The 18,279-nt window shown below is 40.0% G+C and overlaps 1 pseudogene; it reads right to left on the reverse strand.

Annotated features, from left to right (window-relative positions):
- Positions 1-1,456: 1,456 nt before the first annotated feature.
- On the reverse strand, positions 1,457-1,983 carry LOC124527200 (granzyme A-like; annotated as a pseudogene).
- Positions 1,984-18,279: the final 16,296 nt, after the last annotated feature.

The following is an 18,279-nucleotide window of genomic DNA, read 5'->3' on the forward strand; positions in this document are numbered from 1 at the left end:
AATGGTAAATTGACAAAACATCTCTTTTTTATTTTCAACTTAGAAAGCTGTACAACCCCCCCCCCCCTTTTTTTTTTTTTGCCTTATTAATTATCCAAAGAGTTTAAGGTTAGGTGGCTTGTTGAAACAAATCTTTTTAGCAAGATTAATTTTAAAGTTAGACATTATGAGTATCAAATTAAGCTGTCAGCCTGTGGAATGATACTGAGAGAGATGGGTTACAACCACCCCTCCCCCAACCTCTGCAGGGATTGGTAAGTATGAACAGGGATACCAGAGGCCAGGAATCACATTTTAGTAATTCTTTTCTAGTTATGTCAGATTTCTAGCATGCTATTAGAGACACATGTGTCATCCTCACCATCAACCAACATATCATTGCTGTTTCAAACTGTTACTAGAGCTGTTGACACAGAATATTGTGTCTGTCGACAGCTCCAATTAGCTGGCGTGTCTGACTGGTGACAGCATGGTCTACTTTTGTTTATGGGGACGGTGGGAGCTGTGTCTCCGTCTCCCAACCTCCAGTGGCAGACAGATGGATAGAGCTATATAATCATCAACGGAAGCGTGTGATATTCTGTCTTCACAAACCATCATGCCGAGCAGAACCAACGGCCTTTTGTCTGCTTTTAGAAATGACTGCAAGCTCCCTCCCATCTGTCAAGTTATGAGGCGAATATATACAAAATGCATCATATATATGTACATGTGGACCACAATGGATTGGGATGCGAGAAGGAAATAAACATTAAAATAAAAGCCAATGTGATATTTAACTTTGTATCATGTCAGCATTGAAGATATTTTTGCCTTAGTACTAAGTTTCTAAAATGTCTTTCAGCAAAAAGCTTTGAAAAATAAACCAATCATAGTTTTATTATTATTTACATCCTACCCATAAGAATTGATAAATTAAATTTTGTAACATTTGCATTCTCTACTGTGAATGACCTTTCTTTTGACATGTGGAAGTATCATCGGCTTGGAATTCCCTATATGTCATCTTCTCCACTAGTTCTCAACCTCTCATCGAAGAGAGACATGTGAGAGATGATGTTCATACAAAATAAACCCACCTTAATAAGCATATCTGGATGTGTATAAGCAGAGTACATGGCTCAGGACTCCACTTTTTCCAATAGGGGAAGAGGAATGGAAAGCAGGTGATTGAGAACGATGCAATTATAGGACAAGTCTGGAATTTATTTTGCCTAAGAAATGTAAACCATTCCTAAATTTTATTAGTTCTATTGTTTGATGTGACTCATAAGTAGCCATTATGTGGCTGGGAACCACTGACCTAGTTCATCAACCCACCTCCCAACCTCAGTTACTATAACTCACCCCTCAGGTTCCAGCTCAAATGCCACTCCCCTGAGAAAACCTTCCTAGGACTTTTTTTTTTTTTACACAAATTGATTTTATTTATGATAACATTAACAAGTGATGGCAAGTGAAATGAAATACAGTTATCTAAACTGCCCCTTCATAGTCTTATTTATCCAGTTGAGATACTTCTGTGAGAGAAGAGTATAGATGCCAGGTCCTCAAGGGTTTCCGCATTTCCCTAGAAGGCCAAACGCAGTAATAACTCTAAAAGTATCCTCACATATCAAAGGGCTTCTAGAATCTCCATTGCACGAGTCTTTTCGACCCTTGAGGCTGCCGGCATAAATCATATTCAGCCCAATCACGCGATAATCATAGTGCTTTTGATCATTGCAGATTCTACTGTTTATGACGGTGATATTGACTTCTCTCAGAGTATCTGACTGAGGTGAGTTATTATGAATTTTCCCCCAGCCTGCAACTTGGCACAAGGTTCCTGGTTTCACATCATCCCCTTTTTTAGGAAGATGGAGGGTGCTCACATTTTTATTAATTTTTGCCTTTTTTGGTCAGCTGTAAAAGTTTAAGATCACCCTCATGTGTGTCCTGGTCAAATATACATACATATTCACAATGTGAATGAATATACATATTCACAACACTCTGCTCTTTCCCTTCTTAGCACTTACTGCAGTTGGTAAAATCCATTTGTGTAATTGTTTGATTAACATCTTCCTCTGCACTGAGTTCCAGGAGGGCAAGAACAGGTTGGTGTTGCTCACCATTGAATCTCTGATGTCCAGTAAAGTACCTGGTACCTACTTGGGGCCCAGTACAGATGTGTTGGATGAATGTTGTTCAGGTGGACTCATACTAGAACTTTTCACATAAAAAAAATACTACTCTTTTGGTTTTCTTTCTCTTTCTTTCTTTCTTTCTTGAGCCTGCATGCATGAGTGAGGAGGGGCAGAAGGAAAGGGAGAGAGAGAGAATTTTAAACAGCCTTCATGTCTAGTGCAGAGCCCAATGTAGGGCTTGATCTCATGAGCCATGAGATCATTCATGACCTGAGTTGAAATCAAGAGTTGGGCACTTAACTGACTGAGCCACCCAGGCACCCCTCTTCTGGTTTTCTAAGGCTAGAACTGCTTTTAAGGAAGTGCTTCTTTGTGTCTGATTTATACCTGTCAATTTAGCCCAGAACTAATGTTAGGCAAATGCTGGTGGTGGTGGTGGGGAACAGGTTATGCTCTAGGCAGAAGGAGCAGCATCATGATGTTTCTAAAAGCCAAGTACTACACGTGGCAGAATTGGAAGAGAGGTCTGAGGAGAGTAGGACTGAGAGAAAGGCCTTTAAATAATAGACTACCTATAGCTATCAGAGACCAAGCTGAAACTCTGACTTGGAAGCCCTGAACGGAAGAGTTCTTCTCACTCTCTTTTCATGGATAGTAAATATATCCATACTGGTCCTATCCACACTGTGTCCCAGCAGACATGGAAAAGGCACTCACCCTTTTGAAACAGGTTTGATAGTGATACCCCACATATCAAGTAGATAAGTGGCATGAATGAAAAATAAACATTTGTTGTTTTATGTGATTGAAATTTTGGGATTGCTTGTTATGACAGCATAACTGAACCCATTCTGACTGAGGTAGAAATCATTACATTATACTGAGTGATTTACATTTGCCTATATGTCAATTCATATGGTGAAAATAAATCATGTTTTTATTCTACTGTTCTGCATCCAAAAATTAGCTGCACTTTAGTAGAAACTTGAAACCTTTTCCTGAATTCATGTTTGGAGTTTGAATATCAGTGTTTACTCAGTTGATAGCTCATTGAGGGCAGAGGCTGTCTTTTACATTTTTGTACCTCCCACTAAGCCCTACACACTTCACACATATATGCATTGACAATTAAGTGAATGGATCACCTCTTAAACACTTCTTTTCCTGACTGAAGCCTGTCAGTCAATTTCATTTTTCTGCATAGATTCCATTTCCCAAAATTTGCAAACTTAAATTGTAAGACTAATGGCATATGATGGTATGAACACCTATAAGCAACAGCCTTTCATTTCTGAGTTAAGTCAGGAATTTTCCGGCCCCTGGATTCAGTTTTGTTGCCTTTGCTTAGCCAGGCAATGCTGGTCTATTGTGTCTGTGGTTCTTTCTTCATGGACTTTGGATCTTGGGAAAGATATTTAAAAACTCTGTTTATTTAGCATTTGCTTTCCAAGACATTTTCATATTTTTCTCATTTGATCCTCCCTAGAAACCTTAGGAAAAATGGCTAAGGTAGATATTTCCCCCATTTGATAGATGGGTGAAGTAAGATTCAGAGAGGCCATCCAAGTAGCAAATGGAACATGTACCATTGGGTCTTTGGCAAGAAGTCTTACTGTGCCAAAGTCAGGAAATCAGATAAATATTTACCTTGCTGTGCTTTACCACCACTTTGATTTTCCAAGAGGTAGAGGTTACTGCCCCTCTCAACTTATTTCTCATTAGTAAGGCGATGTCTGTGAAGGTGATGGGGATTGTGGGAGAAAATGTGTGCATTTTTCTGACTTAAAGATGGTCGAAGGAGCAAAGATAAGCACAAATATGCTCTTCAGGCATTCAGAATGCCTTTTTCCCCTCTAAATCAAAGAAATGACTCTCAAGAAATGGCATCCTTCTATGGACAGAGACTTTAAAAGGGAACATAGCTCAAAGGAGACAGGGGGTCTGAAAAATGTAATTCTGATCATATATTCATGAATAATCCCCATGTGAATAAAGGTAGGCACATCTAAGGAAGCTTTTGTGACTGTCAAGGGGCTCTCTGATGAGCTTATATTTAAAAGGACTCAGAAGAGAGATGGAAGAAGGGAAGTACAATGATGGATGAGACTGGCTGGGCAGTGCCTGATAGTGGGAGGAATAGACCATAAGCTGCTCAGCTACAGGTGACCTTGGATGGGCCATTCTTTGCTTATGTGGGCCTTATAGTAGACATTCTTTCTTCCAAATTTAAGATTTAAGATTTACAAACACTAAACATGCAAAAGCGTGATCCTGAACAGAGTGTGTTCAAGTAAGACCAGCCCAGAATGAGTGAAAGCTGATAAAAAAAAATGCTAAAGAATATAAAGTTGCTTTCAACCAAGGAAAATTAGAAAGAGAGCTATAAAAGTGAAGGTGGATGGCATGGGTAAACATATCCTATAAACTGTGGGGAGATACAGAATGTGAGGAGGCCTGGTTCTGATTAGTGTTAGGCCCCTTGCTTTGGGAATCTTTTGCTTTGTTACCAGGAATCACTTCTATTTGCCTGTGGAGTGATCTAACAAGAAGAATAATCTTCAAACTGAGAGGGCAGAACAAACAATGCAAGGAGGAAACAGAGCCAAGAGAGATGAAGAGAGAGAGTATCAAGTGCCCTTAATGAGAAAACTTTCTATGGTTGAAAGAACTGCATCCCAGGATGCTGAAACACCTTAAAGATATGATCAAAGGACCAGTCTTGCTGCTCTTAAGAAACCACAGAGAACAGGAGAAGAGTCAGAAGACTGAAGGATAAACACCATCCCAGTTTTCTAAAAAGATAGAAGGATAAAGCATTTGTCTGATGAACACAATATTGTTCTCTAGCAAAAATAGAATACATTTTTCAATTAGAGAGATTGTGAGCACATTGTGATAAAAGCAGCACACATTAAGAGTCAACATGGTTCTCATGTTCGGATTCTCGCTCAGAACAAATCCTGATTATTAAACACACACACACACACACATGCACAGGCACAGGCACAGACACACAGACAACAGCACTGGGTTGGTAGTTATAAGCAGAATGATAGCCCCCAAAATGTTCTCATTCTCATTCCTGAACCTATAAATAAGTTAGGTTACATGGCAAAGAAGAATTAAGGTTGTAGTTGCTAATCAACTGAATTTGAACGGGGAGATTACCCTGGTTTATCTGGATGGGCTCAATGTAATCACAAGGCTCCTTAAATGTGGAAGAGGGAGGCAGAAGAGTGATGCCCTGAATGAAAGACTGCACTGGCCATTGCTACCTTTGAAGATAGAAGACTTCCATGAGCCAAGGAATGTTAGTGGTCCCTAACAGCTAGAAGAGGCAAAAAAACAATTCTTGAGAGCCTCCAGAAGGAACACCAACTCTGCAGACACCTTGATTTTATCTTAGTGAGTTCTGATCTCCAGAAATGTAAAATAAATAATCTGCTCTTTTAAGCCACTAAATTGGTGGTAGTCTGTTACAGCAGCACTAAGAAACTAAGACACTAGGCATGGGGAGTATCTTGACTCCACGAAGTCTTTGAGAGATTTTCCTGATGGGAAAATTATTAGCAATATTGTCTAGATGAATTTCCACTTTCCTGACCAATCATCCCATGTCACCCTGAGAGAAATTGTCCCGCATCCTGACACAAGACTCTGACCTGGGTGTAATCACTCATTCATTCATTCAACATATATTTGTTGAGCATATTTTATGCCACAGGCACTGTTGTGAGAGCTGAGAATTCAAAAGAGAACAAGAAAATAAGGTCCCCACACTTAGAATTTACATTCCAATGGAACAAACAGACAAAAAACAAAAAACAGTTTCTAGTAATGTATTTGTGCTTTGAAGGAAAATCAAGCAGAAGCAGACTAAAGGAATGAAAGAATGCAGAGGAAGCCTTTTTTTTTTATAGAATGGTCAAGAAATATATCTTTGGGGTGATATTTGAGCAGACAACTGAAAGCCATAAGAAGGTCTGATGAAAGAACCTCTCTAGGAGACAGGAGCAGACAGTGCAAAGACCCTGATAGGAGAAAGAGCTTGTCTTGTTCTGAAGACAGCAAGAAGGTCAGAGGGGCCAAAATTAAACAAGCAAGACTCAGAGTAATAGAAGATAAGACAGGAGAGGAAGTAGATCATACAGTGTTTGAGCAGAGACTGGGTGATTACCCATGAGGCATGGTTGGTCTCCATCTTTGATTCCCAACCTCAGATGCTTAGACAAGAGAGAAAAAAAGCATATTGCTTTGAACCTGATACCTTCTTCATCTGTGGCCACTGTTGCTATGGCTTAGTATCTCCTACTTTAATACTGCTCACTCTTCTCTCTCTGACTTGAGAGGTAAAGGATATAGAATAGTTTACTCCTCTGCAGTATAATTTTAGTTAAGGGTCATCCGGCCATTCCATTTGGCCATATCAAACTTCTAAAGCCTCTTTAATCTTTAGGGTTGTGTGGTCAGTAATTTGTTCTCTTACAGGACAACATTGTTACTGGGCCATAGCATCTCAGAGATGAGACTAGTATCTACTCTCCTTTTCTCAAAATGTTACTCTGGGGACAGACTGTGATGAAATATCTGAGTGCATATAATAAGGATCAGGGCTGCACAAATATAAGTTGCCATTATTAATAAGTTATAATTTTTTTGTTTCTTATTGTCTCTTTATAACATTTTGAACACTTACCTAATCCTCTCAGTGTACACTTTTCCACTTAATAACACTTAGGAAATTAAATAAAATTTGAATAATCAGAGGAACAACAACCAATGATTTCAGGGAAATTCCCACTGAATATCATGTATTATTTCTTTGTATACTGTGGGTCAATTGACAATTCCAACCTCAGCCTTCTAAGTAGTTGGTATTGGTGTAATACCACTAGGCAGACTGAGCAGCACTGTAGTGTAGTGGCTAAGACTCTGAGTTTGGATCACAGCCCTTTCACTTCCTAGGTATAACTGTAGGCAAGTAACTTCATTGCTTTGTGACTCAGCTTTCTCATCTATAAAATGGTACTAATAATAAATAAGTCAAATTATGTAAAATACTTAAAGCAGCACCTGGCACAGGGAAAACAATTAATATAAGCCATTACTTATTTTCTGTATTAATTATTTACCCCTGCATAACAATATTACCACAAACTTAGTGCTTAAAACAACACATTCATTATTTCATGATTTCTATGAATCAGGAGTGCAGGCATGGCTTAGCTAGGTCCTTTTCTTCAGGAGATCACAGGCTGTAATCAAGATGTCTGCTGGGCTGCAATTTCATCTGATGCTTGACTGAGGAAGCATCTGCTTCCAAACTTCCATGGTTATTTGCAGCATTCAATTCATTGCAGGTCATGCACTAAGGACCTCAGTTTCTTTCTGGCTTAATGGATTAATGCCATCCTCATCTCCTTGCTGCATGGATGTCTCCATATAGAAACTCACACCGTAGCAGCTTGCCTCTTCAAAACAGCAAGGGAGAGAGAATCATATACATGCACTCGTGTATCTCTTGTCACCTCTGTCATATTCTATCAGCCAAAAGTGAGTCACAGATCCTGCTCACACTCGGCGGAGGGGGGGGACCACACAAAGGTATGAATACTAGGAGCATGGGGGCAATAATAGAGTGCATCCACCATATCACCTTATTTTCTCAGTTCCCTAATAAATGGACTTCAGACAGGGGAGACATAACATATGTGCAAATGATCCCCTGGGAAGTAGAGAACTTGATCCAACTATTTAATCGAAATTGTGGTTATTAAAGATGGTAAAACACCTTGCTAGACTTTTTGTCCCATCAGATCATAAACTCCTCAAGGGCAATAAACCTTCTGTGAATACCAATGTTGCTGAAATATTAATCACAGGTTTGCTTTTACTATAAATTATATATGACATAAACTCATGATGAGACAATCCTAAATACCTTCCCCCACCCAGGAGCTCATAGTTCTGTTGTTACCTGACAAGTGAATTGAAATAAAATAATTCATTTAGTTATATAAATTTTGTGTTTTATTATATATGCAAGCAGCAGGTAAATGAAGAGAGAAATAAAGGCTCACGTTTAGAGAAAACCTTCATCTTTTAAGTACAGAGTAAAACTCTTCCTGAGTATAGTTTTTGATGATTTGTTCTTTAAGACTACATGCTGTCCCCTTTTTGATTCTTGCTTTTTCTTACAGACACTTGCAAACCATCTACTAAATGATGTGCCCTGCTTGCCTCTTCAACGTGATCTCATGCACTCTTTCCCTTTCTCAAGATGTGCCAGGCACATTGGCCTTCTTCTTGTGTCTCACATTCATCAAGATTTTCTGCCTCAAGGTCTTCGCAGTACTGCTTTCTCTTCATGGAAAATGCCTCCCCAAATTGCTCAAATGGCGAGTTCCTTCTCAATATTCAGACCTCAGCCCAAACATGCTCAGAGAAGCCTTTCCAGAGTTCTCAGGCTAAAGTTCCCTTTTGTCCTGCCACAATGCCATCTATCACAGGAGTTCTTGAGCTTTGCTGTGTGTCAGATCCCCTGCAGAACTTGTTAAAAACAGAATGCTGTGTCAGAGTTTCTGGTTCAGTGGGGCCCAACAACTTGCATTTCTAACAAGTTCCCAGGTGATGCCCAAGGGCCACACTGAGAACCACTGATCTATCTATCACATTATCTTATTTTATTTTTTTTCCTTGCACTCATCACTTATTTTCTCAGTATTTTGTTTACTTATTTATTAGACTTTAGGTCTTATGAACATCCAGGACAATGTAACAAGTTACCAGAACAGTGTCTGGCTGCCTCCTGTATAGTTTCTATTAGATGAAAGAACAAGTAATAAATAGATTGATGTATGGAAGAAAATTCTACTAGAAGGCATATTAGTTTTGGGAATTAAATTGGAGGATCCATTTCTACTTGTGGTTTCACAAATAGATGTTAAAGATTGCCTGGAAAATGTATATTTTAAGCTTTAAAATACAATAATTAAAAAGTAAACACTTGTGATTCTATCCATATATAACACTGGGTTGCTCTAATGGCTGTTTGAGGGCTCAGGACAAGTGTAACATTAAACAGGTTAATTTTATTAGTAGTATGTAGGAGTGAAAACATTCCAACGAAAAATTTAAACTCAATGTATTTTAAACTAAACAGGGTAGGTTTTAATTTTATCTGGAAAACATCTTTTTCTCTCATTTTATACTTTTTCCTTTTTCCTGTCTCACAAGAATACCAAGAGTTGTTTTTGCCCTGACTGTAGATTGATGTATCTATTCTTCTATTCCCAGAGTGTTTCTGTCTCTTTTTTCATTATATTACAACTGTGACATTTTTGTTAACATACATTCATTATCAATTGCCCATGGCACCTGTGGATACCACATGCAGCATGGAAATCTCTTTAAATAAGCAGTCAAATTAAATAGAGTTCATAAAAGCTAATTATGAGACATATGTCTTCCAAAAAAGAGAAGTCAGGAAAATTCCCAATAGAATTATTTTATTTAAAAATATTTAAAATTACATACACACACATACACACAGACTCAAAGTCACTGTGAAATTGGTTTTCACCAAAGGGAGTGTTATGGAAGTTGTGCACAAATATCATCAAATGAAGTGGAGATTTGGCCGTTATCCCCCTGATTTTAACCCTGACTGATACCAGTAAATAGCTTCAGCAGCCTAAGTTGACTGTGGTGACCAGGGGAACCTGGTACCTTCCAGATCTCACTTCCATCTTATATTGAAGAGATATTGCCATTGAGCATAATGCAAATATTTATGCTCAGGTCTAAGCAATTGCAGCATGTAGCCAGTGTTTAAAGCCTTCTTCATCCCCGAATGAATAGCTTTTGATTAACTAAATTGTAAAGCAAAGTCACAAAATCATAGGTGTTACAGTAGAAATAGCTCTAGAGATTATTATTTTTTAAGGCCTCTCCTTTAAGAGATAAGGATATTGACACATAGATAAGTAAAGTGATTTTTCCAAGGTCACACAGGAAGTTAATGGCTGAACTAGGACCACACTCATGTATCTGCAGGGCTCTTTGCCTCTGGCATACTTTTCCTGCATTGTTCCATATTCTATTTATTGTAAGGTGACTTAGAGAAAACCTACTTGGCATAAGCTATCACAAATTTTAAACAATGTGAGCAATTAATAATAATTGTATACATATATGTAGTATTTCTATAATTTCGTATTTCCATTTAAATTGTATTAGGGTTTGTTATGGACTGAATTGGGTTCCCACCCCCCAAAAAAAACTTATATACATAGGAGCTCTAACCCCCAATGTGACTATATTTAGAGATAGGGATTTTAAGGAGGTTACTAAGGTTAAATGGGGTCATAAGGGTGGGACGTTGACTAATAGGACTGGTGTCCTTATAAGATGAGGAAGAGATACCAGCAGTGTGCATACACAGAAGAAAGGCCATGTGAGGACACAGCAAGAAAGTAGCCATTTGAAAGCCAAGGAGAAAGGTCTCAGAAGAAACCAAACCTACCTCCAGAACTGTGAAGAAATAAATTGTTGTTGTTTGAGCCCCCCAGTTGGTGGTGTTTTGTTATGGCAGCTCTAGCAGACTGAGACAGGACTGGCTCAAGGTCAAGTGTGATACCTAGAGAAAGCTTTAGAAATGAGCCCATTCCCCACCCCTTGTTTCTGCCGCTAGCTAGAACTAAAGATACCACATCTTGTCCACAGTAGGACTGTTCCTTTAGTAAATAACTAGAACTCTCAAACATTCTTTCTGAATAAGAAATATGATTCTATTTGGTTGGACTTACATATTACAAGTAAATCGATGCCACCATGGCAGGAAGGCCACACCCAGCACCTTGTCTCTTGGGACCAGTCCGGTCTTCCTTCACTTTCTTTCCCTAATCTTCTCCACAGAGCAGTCATTTTTACAGTCATTTTTTTTGCTGATGAGGAATAGAAGGTAAGAACAGATAAAGAATGTTTGTCAAGGAGAAATTGTAGTTGTGGGTAAAAAATGAGTGAGCAGAACTCTACTCAAAGTCTGGTTTGGAAGGTGACCACCAATTTCAGAGACTTGGTGAGCAGAATATTGGATTTGTAACATTATCCCGTTCACACCCTTATCATCATACACACAGCCCATACCTTAATTTCGTGAGTGATTCACCAGAATGAATGTGGTAGGAGAAAGTTTTGAGATGGGCCACCAGCTGGCTGCAGTCTTCCCTCTTGGCTGTGAGTAAAAAGAAACATAATGACTGAGGCTGCTTTGAGTTAGAGTCTCCATGTGATTCTGGCTCCCTTTTTCCTGCCCTATGATGCCTAACTCTTTGGCTTGGCTTTTGATGTTCCTCTGCTTGTCTGTCCCACCCAATTCACCCAGAATGATGTCACAGGCCTCCTCAACACCAGTTCCACCCTTGGGGCTCACCCCTGCTGATCCCCTTCCCAGAAATAGCCTTCCTCTTATCTAAATCCTGCCAGTTTTCAAGCTCACCCCCTCGAAGACACCCATGAAGATACTCAATCATCTCAATTTTGCTTATCCCAAACCATATTTGCAATTTGTCATTACCACACAATTAGTATCTTAGTACACATCTTTGACTTATAAATTGTCTCTTTTTAACTCTATGCAATGCTAGTGGCTACATAGTGCAGCCCTGCATGGAAAAACAGTATGGGTTTTAGAAATGGACAGATCTGGGTTAAAATTGCAGACCTACATTCATGAACTGAGTGACCTGAAAAGTTACTTAGCCTTTCTAAGCCCTAATGGCTTTGTCTGTAAACAAGGGTAACAATAACTACTTTCTAGTGTTTTTGTAAGAATTAAGTTAAATGAGATCATGTATATGGTGTGTTTCTTTCATGAATATTAGTCTTCTTTTCTCCATGGTTAATTATATTAACAGTTACATAGACTTTTTCAATTTACAAAGTACTTTTCATACATGATTTAAGAGATCTTTCCTTTGTGGGATTATTCTAAGATTGGGATTCCCACAGATTATTCTAAGATTGGGATTCCCACAAATTATTCTAAGATTGGGATTCCCTGGATGGGAATTAAGTTATCTATGTTTTTCATACTGGAACCACTGGGAGCATACAGGAGACACTGTCCTAACTGGGGCAGTTTCAAGTACAAGGCAGGCTGAGACCTCAACCACCTTCTACAAAAGAGAGAAGGGGGAAGCTAGCAGCAGTAGAAGGGAGCTGGGGAAGCTAATGGGCTATAACATTGGCTCCTTCGAGGACTTTCATTTGTCCAATACATAGTGTGCACAAAGTCACCATTTGATCAAGGGCCAATGCCCTAGCAAGTCTAATCTTGCAGGTGGAAATCAGAAATTAGAGTCTTAAGGACAGCAAAGTCATGTCTGTGACAACACACTTTTGGGACATCGGTCCACTTAAAACAGATGTCATGAAGAGAAGACTCAAGCAACAGAGTCATTAGGGCCATCCCCTGGAAGATGTAGGAAGGGAATCATCTGAGCTCCAACCAAGGGCTCTGGAATCCAGAATAGGGTCCATTTCTAAGAGAATAGAAGCAGAAGGCATGGCCAAGATGATGAAGACCAGAAAAGGCTAGAACTCAGAGTCCAGATGTGTGCCCAAGCTCTTGGTAGGCAAACCAGAGAGCAGATCCAATGTAACAGGACTAATTTCAGGTCCCACCAGATGGTCACCTGGGCCCTGTTCTCTTCCTTCTGCTTGTATTCCTTTGAAAACAGCTGACCACCTGGTACTCTTGGCTTGAAGTACCAGCCAAGGTAATAGGCAATAGCCCTTGACTCAAGAATGTACCAGACTTCTCTTATTTATCCATTTGTTTTCCCTGTCTCTACATGCCTGATAGATCCAACTCTGTATACCTATTTCTCTTCCATCTTTGGGAAATGCATTTGAACTGCCTTTTCAGGCTTAACACCTTCACATGGATGCACATCCAAACTTGACTTTTGACCCTGCATATACTCACTTAATTTAAAACAGTGTCTGCCATTCTTGGAAAAGGTGTCTGCTGCATTTGCTTCCAGCCCTGGCCATGATGCCCTCACTTTTTAATTACAGCCAGCCTCCTGGACAGGCCAAGACTTGCCCTTTTCTGGTTTGGCCCAGGGACTAGACAGGGGGTGGGATGGGGACTGGCTGAGCCTGCTATATAGAACATCAGTGACTCCATCTGGAAGAGCCAGGGCAAGGTCACAACTGACAGACACATAAAAAGCCATCTTGATTCTTTTGTTGGGAGACAACCATGAACTTTGGGATAATTCTGCCCTTGAGAATGGGGGTGTTTAATTTTTAACTCCAGTCTCTTGCCTTGGCTAGCTCCCTTAGCAGCTAAAATAAACCATCTGCTTAACTTCCTATGCCCACTTGTTTGCTGGAAGAATTGTCTGTCTAACCTCCCACCTGGCTAAAGCTCACAGAGGAAAGAAATAAAGATGCCCAGAGGCTATTCCCAATCTCTCCTGAAAGCATCACAAAATTTCTCTACCTGGAAATGCATTTCCTGTCTTATTCCTTAGTCATTTTTGGAAGACTTTTAAATTTTCATCGGCTTTATTTTCCATTCAGTAAACTGGAGATGGTTTCCTTGGTACCACAGTATAATAAAAAGATATATTTCCAGTTACCTTGAGCTCAAATTTATGGCACAACTGAGAGGTATATATCCCCACAGATAAGGAATAGCTCTGTACTAAAACACCTGAAGAATTGCCCCCCTTCTGATCTGTACTGAAATAGCAGTACTCTTGTGCTTCCTGGAATGCTAACCACATGGCCATTTCACAGAGAGTGCAACTAGTACGTTTCTACTGTGTCCCAAGTCTTTAATTCTACAAATCTCAGGAGAGAGGTACTACCTGGGGCTTGGTCACCAACAGTATAATTCTACAAATTCTAAATAAAAGCAAGGACCTTTAAAAAAAAATACAGCTGGAAGAGCTCAAGGAAAATGGATTTTTGGGAAAAACACCATCAATGGCTCCCCATTTACCATGATATAATAGGAATCAAAATTTCCTCCTTAAGCACACAATGTCCTTGCCAGTGTTTCCCCAAGGTAACTTTCCAGCTTTATCCTTTCCTCTCTCCTCCAAGTGACTTTGTATCCACATAACATACCAACCTGACAGAAAGAAAGGTGCCCTCCCTGCCCCAAATCACACATTTAAGTATAGTGGTTCATTTCTTATTAATAAGATCTTAACATATCTATACCAACTAGATAAACTTCACTCTGAAACCAAGAATTGCTTGAGTGAGAAGTTCTGGCATGGAGTATAGTCTAAGATGTTCTGCATCAAGGAAAGGTCTTGCCCTGAAACAGAAAGGCAGCTATGCATGAAACCCTGCAAACATACTTTCAGTTTTCACAGAGAAAAGTCTATGAACATCACTTTCCAGAATTCTGTGACCATAATATAGAGCTGCTTCTTCTGACATCAACCTTCCCTTTCCCTCGCCAAGATCAAAACTTGGAATTAAAATATACTAAAGTATTTAATAAGTTTCTAAGGCCCTGATAATATTAGGTGCTTGGAGTCTGAGTTCCTCTAAGGGTATAATCACAAGTGTGTGTGTATCTGTGCATCTGTGCCTATGTGTGTGTCTGACCTGGTGTGTGTGTGTGTGTGTGTGTGTGTGTGTGTGTGCATGTGTGCGCGCATATTTGGATGGTCAGTGGGTACGTTTTCAAGCATTTGGCCATACCTTCATGATCTGTATATGCCATACTGCCTGCTGCTGCTAATCCTGGGTCTTACCCTAATTCTTGGAGTTCTTGCCCCATTTTTCATTGTAGGATAACAAGTATCTTGACTGTAATCTATTAATTGAATAATTGAATAAACTTGTTTCCCTCCAGTGCGAGCATATTGTTTGCACACAGTGTCATCCTGGGCCCTCCAGCTATGGAAGGCCTGCCAGATATGTTTATTAAACCCCCTGTGCTTGGAAAGAACACAGAAAACTGTCATCTAGAGCAATACAAAAGTGCCTATCTCAGCTGGAGATCTCGCTGTTATGAATAAAGGAAGAGTTTGTGGTACAGTTTTGAGATGTAAAGAGAAAAAGCTTCCCCATGGTGCAAATGTGTTGTAACCCTCAGGCGAGAAAAAAATATTGAATTGTTGCTGGCAGTACAATGTAATCATTGAGTTAGTGGCAGCTATATTTCTAAGCTTCTTAAAGGTAAAAATCATATTAATTTGGCCTTCTCCAAAGGACGTTCCAGGTTGTTAAATGGAACTGTTGAAACATTTTTCACTAATGAACCTCGCCAATGAACAGCCATTTCCACTTAAGTCAAATACTGGGCAAGTTGGCAGTGAAAGAGGAGATGTGCTACTGTGGAGATGTGCTAAGCTTTTGTTAGCTTGAGGCCACACTGCCTTAGGATGTGTTTTCCAAACTCCTGAGGTGCAGGCATTTGACCTAGGTGGTAACTAAGTGAGGGGCATGATGGAAACCACAGTTATGTACTCAGAAAATCCAGTGAGTCAGAACTTGGCCTCTTTCTTTAGAAGAACAGAACTCATGGTGCACCCCCCGAGGGGTGATGGGCATGAGGTGGGGAGCTTTCCAAGATGCTATCTTCTGGACAAACAAAACACTCAGCTCCTGAAAAATGGTGGCTTTTGTCCCTTCAGTCTGATTCCTCAGGGCTTAAATCATTTCTGAGTCACTGTAGACCTCACCCTTGAATGGCATCACCTATGCCAGGCAGGGAAAAGAGCCAGTGTGTGCTCTGTGATCCAAACTGAGATTTGAAGTTATCTTGTGGTGGTCAGGTCTTAGTGCACATTATGCAGGAACCTATATTGTTGTGGGGGGTGGGGGGGTCCTCCTTGAAATATCGATGGGAAAACATCTGTGTTTCCTGTTGCTAACATGGGGCCAGGCTACGGGAGTCTGGTAGGTTCACCTGGTGTGCTTGGTCTGTCGGATACTGAGAGGATAATTTTCTTGGCAACCAGGTCAAACTCCTCTGTTGCTTCCTCCTCCTTACTTTACTGGGCAGGATCAGGGCGATGCACTCAACAAAGGGGATTAGTGGTTGAAGAAGTAAGATTGAGGATCCCTTGACTGACTATGCTTCAATATAATGTACTAATTGATTCAAGGAGGCAATGTAGTGTAGTGAAAAGAACTGAATTTGAAGCCACACCGAACTAGATTTTGATTCCTTAGATTTGCAGACACGGGCAAGCCACTTATCTTCTCTGAGCCTCAATTTCAAAATCTATTGACTGAGTTTAAAAGTGCCTGATTTTTTTTTTTAATTTTTTTTTTCAACGTTTATTTATTTTTGGGACAGAGAGAGACAGAGCATGAACGGGGGAGGGGCAGAGAGAGAGGGAGACACAGAATCGGAAACAGGCTCCAGGCTCTGAGCCATCAGCCCAGAGCCTGACGCGGGGCTCGAACTCACGGACCGCGAGATCGTGACCTGGCTGAAGTCGGACGCTTAACCGACTGCGCCACCCAGGCGCCCCTAAAAGTGCCTGATTTTTGAGGATTAGATATTATGTCTGTAAAGAGAATAGAATCATACCTGGCAAACAGCAGAAACAATGAATTTAGCTATTGCTGTTGGTTTTTTTTTAATTGAATTTTTTAAAAAGTACCTAAAAGACACAAAAGAGTGAATCTAGTTTGCAAGGGTGTTTATCATGCAAGGAGCCTCACAGGCATGTGTTTGGGGGAGTCCAGGAGGTTCTGCCTCAGTTTGGAGCAATTGAAATCTTGTTTTTAAAGCTCCTTCTGTAGTCTGGCATGCTGCTGATACTTAACCTGAGCATGAGTTGGCAGAAGGACATTTCAACAGACCTTGGGTCTCAAAGCCAGACATGAATCCAATGCTTATACACAGATTTTTCTGTGGCCTTTGATGAGAGGTTACTCATAAATATATATATATATATATATATATATATATATATATCAACAAATAATGTATAAATGATCTCTCTCTCTCTCTGTCTCTCTCTGGAGAAGAGCTTAGTGGTAAGTTTTAAAAAGTGCTTTCAAAATGCAAAGTCTTTAACGCTAATGTTGGACTAGATAGTGGCTTTATTCAAGAGGTGCCCCATATATTTAGGACATTCCTCTGGGCAGGAGGAAGAAGATTTTCAGAGTTCTGAGAGATGATAGGAGAAAGACAGTGAGAATAGCAAAGGATAAATTGTCCATTCATGAAACCAGCTTCTACAGAACTCCAGAAAATTGACTTTCTACACTTAGCCAATTTTCCTAAAGGGAGACAGAAGCTCTCCAGGACTCGTGAGGGACACAGTACTTTGGTGTTTTAGTACTACATGATACATTCTTGGAAGGTAGCACCCTGAATAACATAAACTGTCCATCATGTGGCAGACCATTTAGAGACGTTGCCTATTTATTGATCTCAATGACCCTGCAGGGAGGTAGGAGAACATTCTTATTTTAACGATGGACAAACGGTGTTTCAGAGAGTTGAAATCATCTGGTCACTTTCACACAGCTCCTGATGTTTGACTCCAAATTATGACCTTTCCTTAACATCATACTGCTTCTAATAGAACACAAAAGCAAGTATTTTTCCTCCTTACATCTTGGTTGGAGCTTCCCAGCATGCTCTGCAGCATGGAGTGTAACAATAGTCCACCCTCAAGGGAACAAAAGCTGGGATAACTGTGTTACGTACCTTGGTATTATTTGCGTGGCCAAATAAAGCTATCTTGCTACAGATGTAACCTTCGATAATTTATTGATGTAAAAGTGGCCTCAGGTACCAGGTTTTTGGCAGCTGTTACACTGTCAGAGTACACTGTAGAACATGGCATCCATGAATATTTTATGTGGAGAAGAAATGGAAAAATACACCTTTCAATATATCAGTTCCCTGCCCTGATCTTCATTACTGAAATATGAATCGAATCGCATCTCTGAATTTGATCAACCCAAACTGTGCAAACTGAGCACTCCTTAAATTGGGTTTCAGCAGTGAATTGATTTGAGACCTAATTTTTGTTGAGTACATCAGCTGTTTATGTCAGCTTGTCCTGTAGTGATGGGTTAGTGACCTCAGTGATATGTTGGAAGCTACAGACTGAACTGTCAATAGGATTGGCTTGGCCCTTTATCCGTC

Source organism: Lynx rufus, unplaced genomic scaffold (assembly GCF_022079265.1).
Source record: "Lynx rufus isolate CCGP_SWC_20201006 ecotype Redwood Valley unplaced genomic scaffold, mLynRuf1.p SCAF_5, whole genome shotgun sequence".
Lineage (NCBI taxonomy): Eukaryota > Metazoa > Chordata > Mammalia > Carnivora > Felidae > Lynx > Lynx rufus.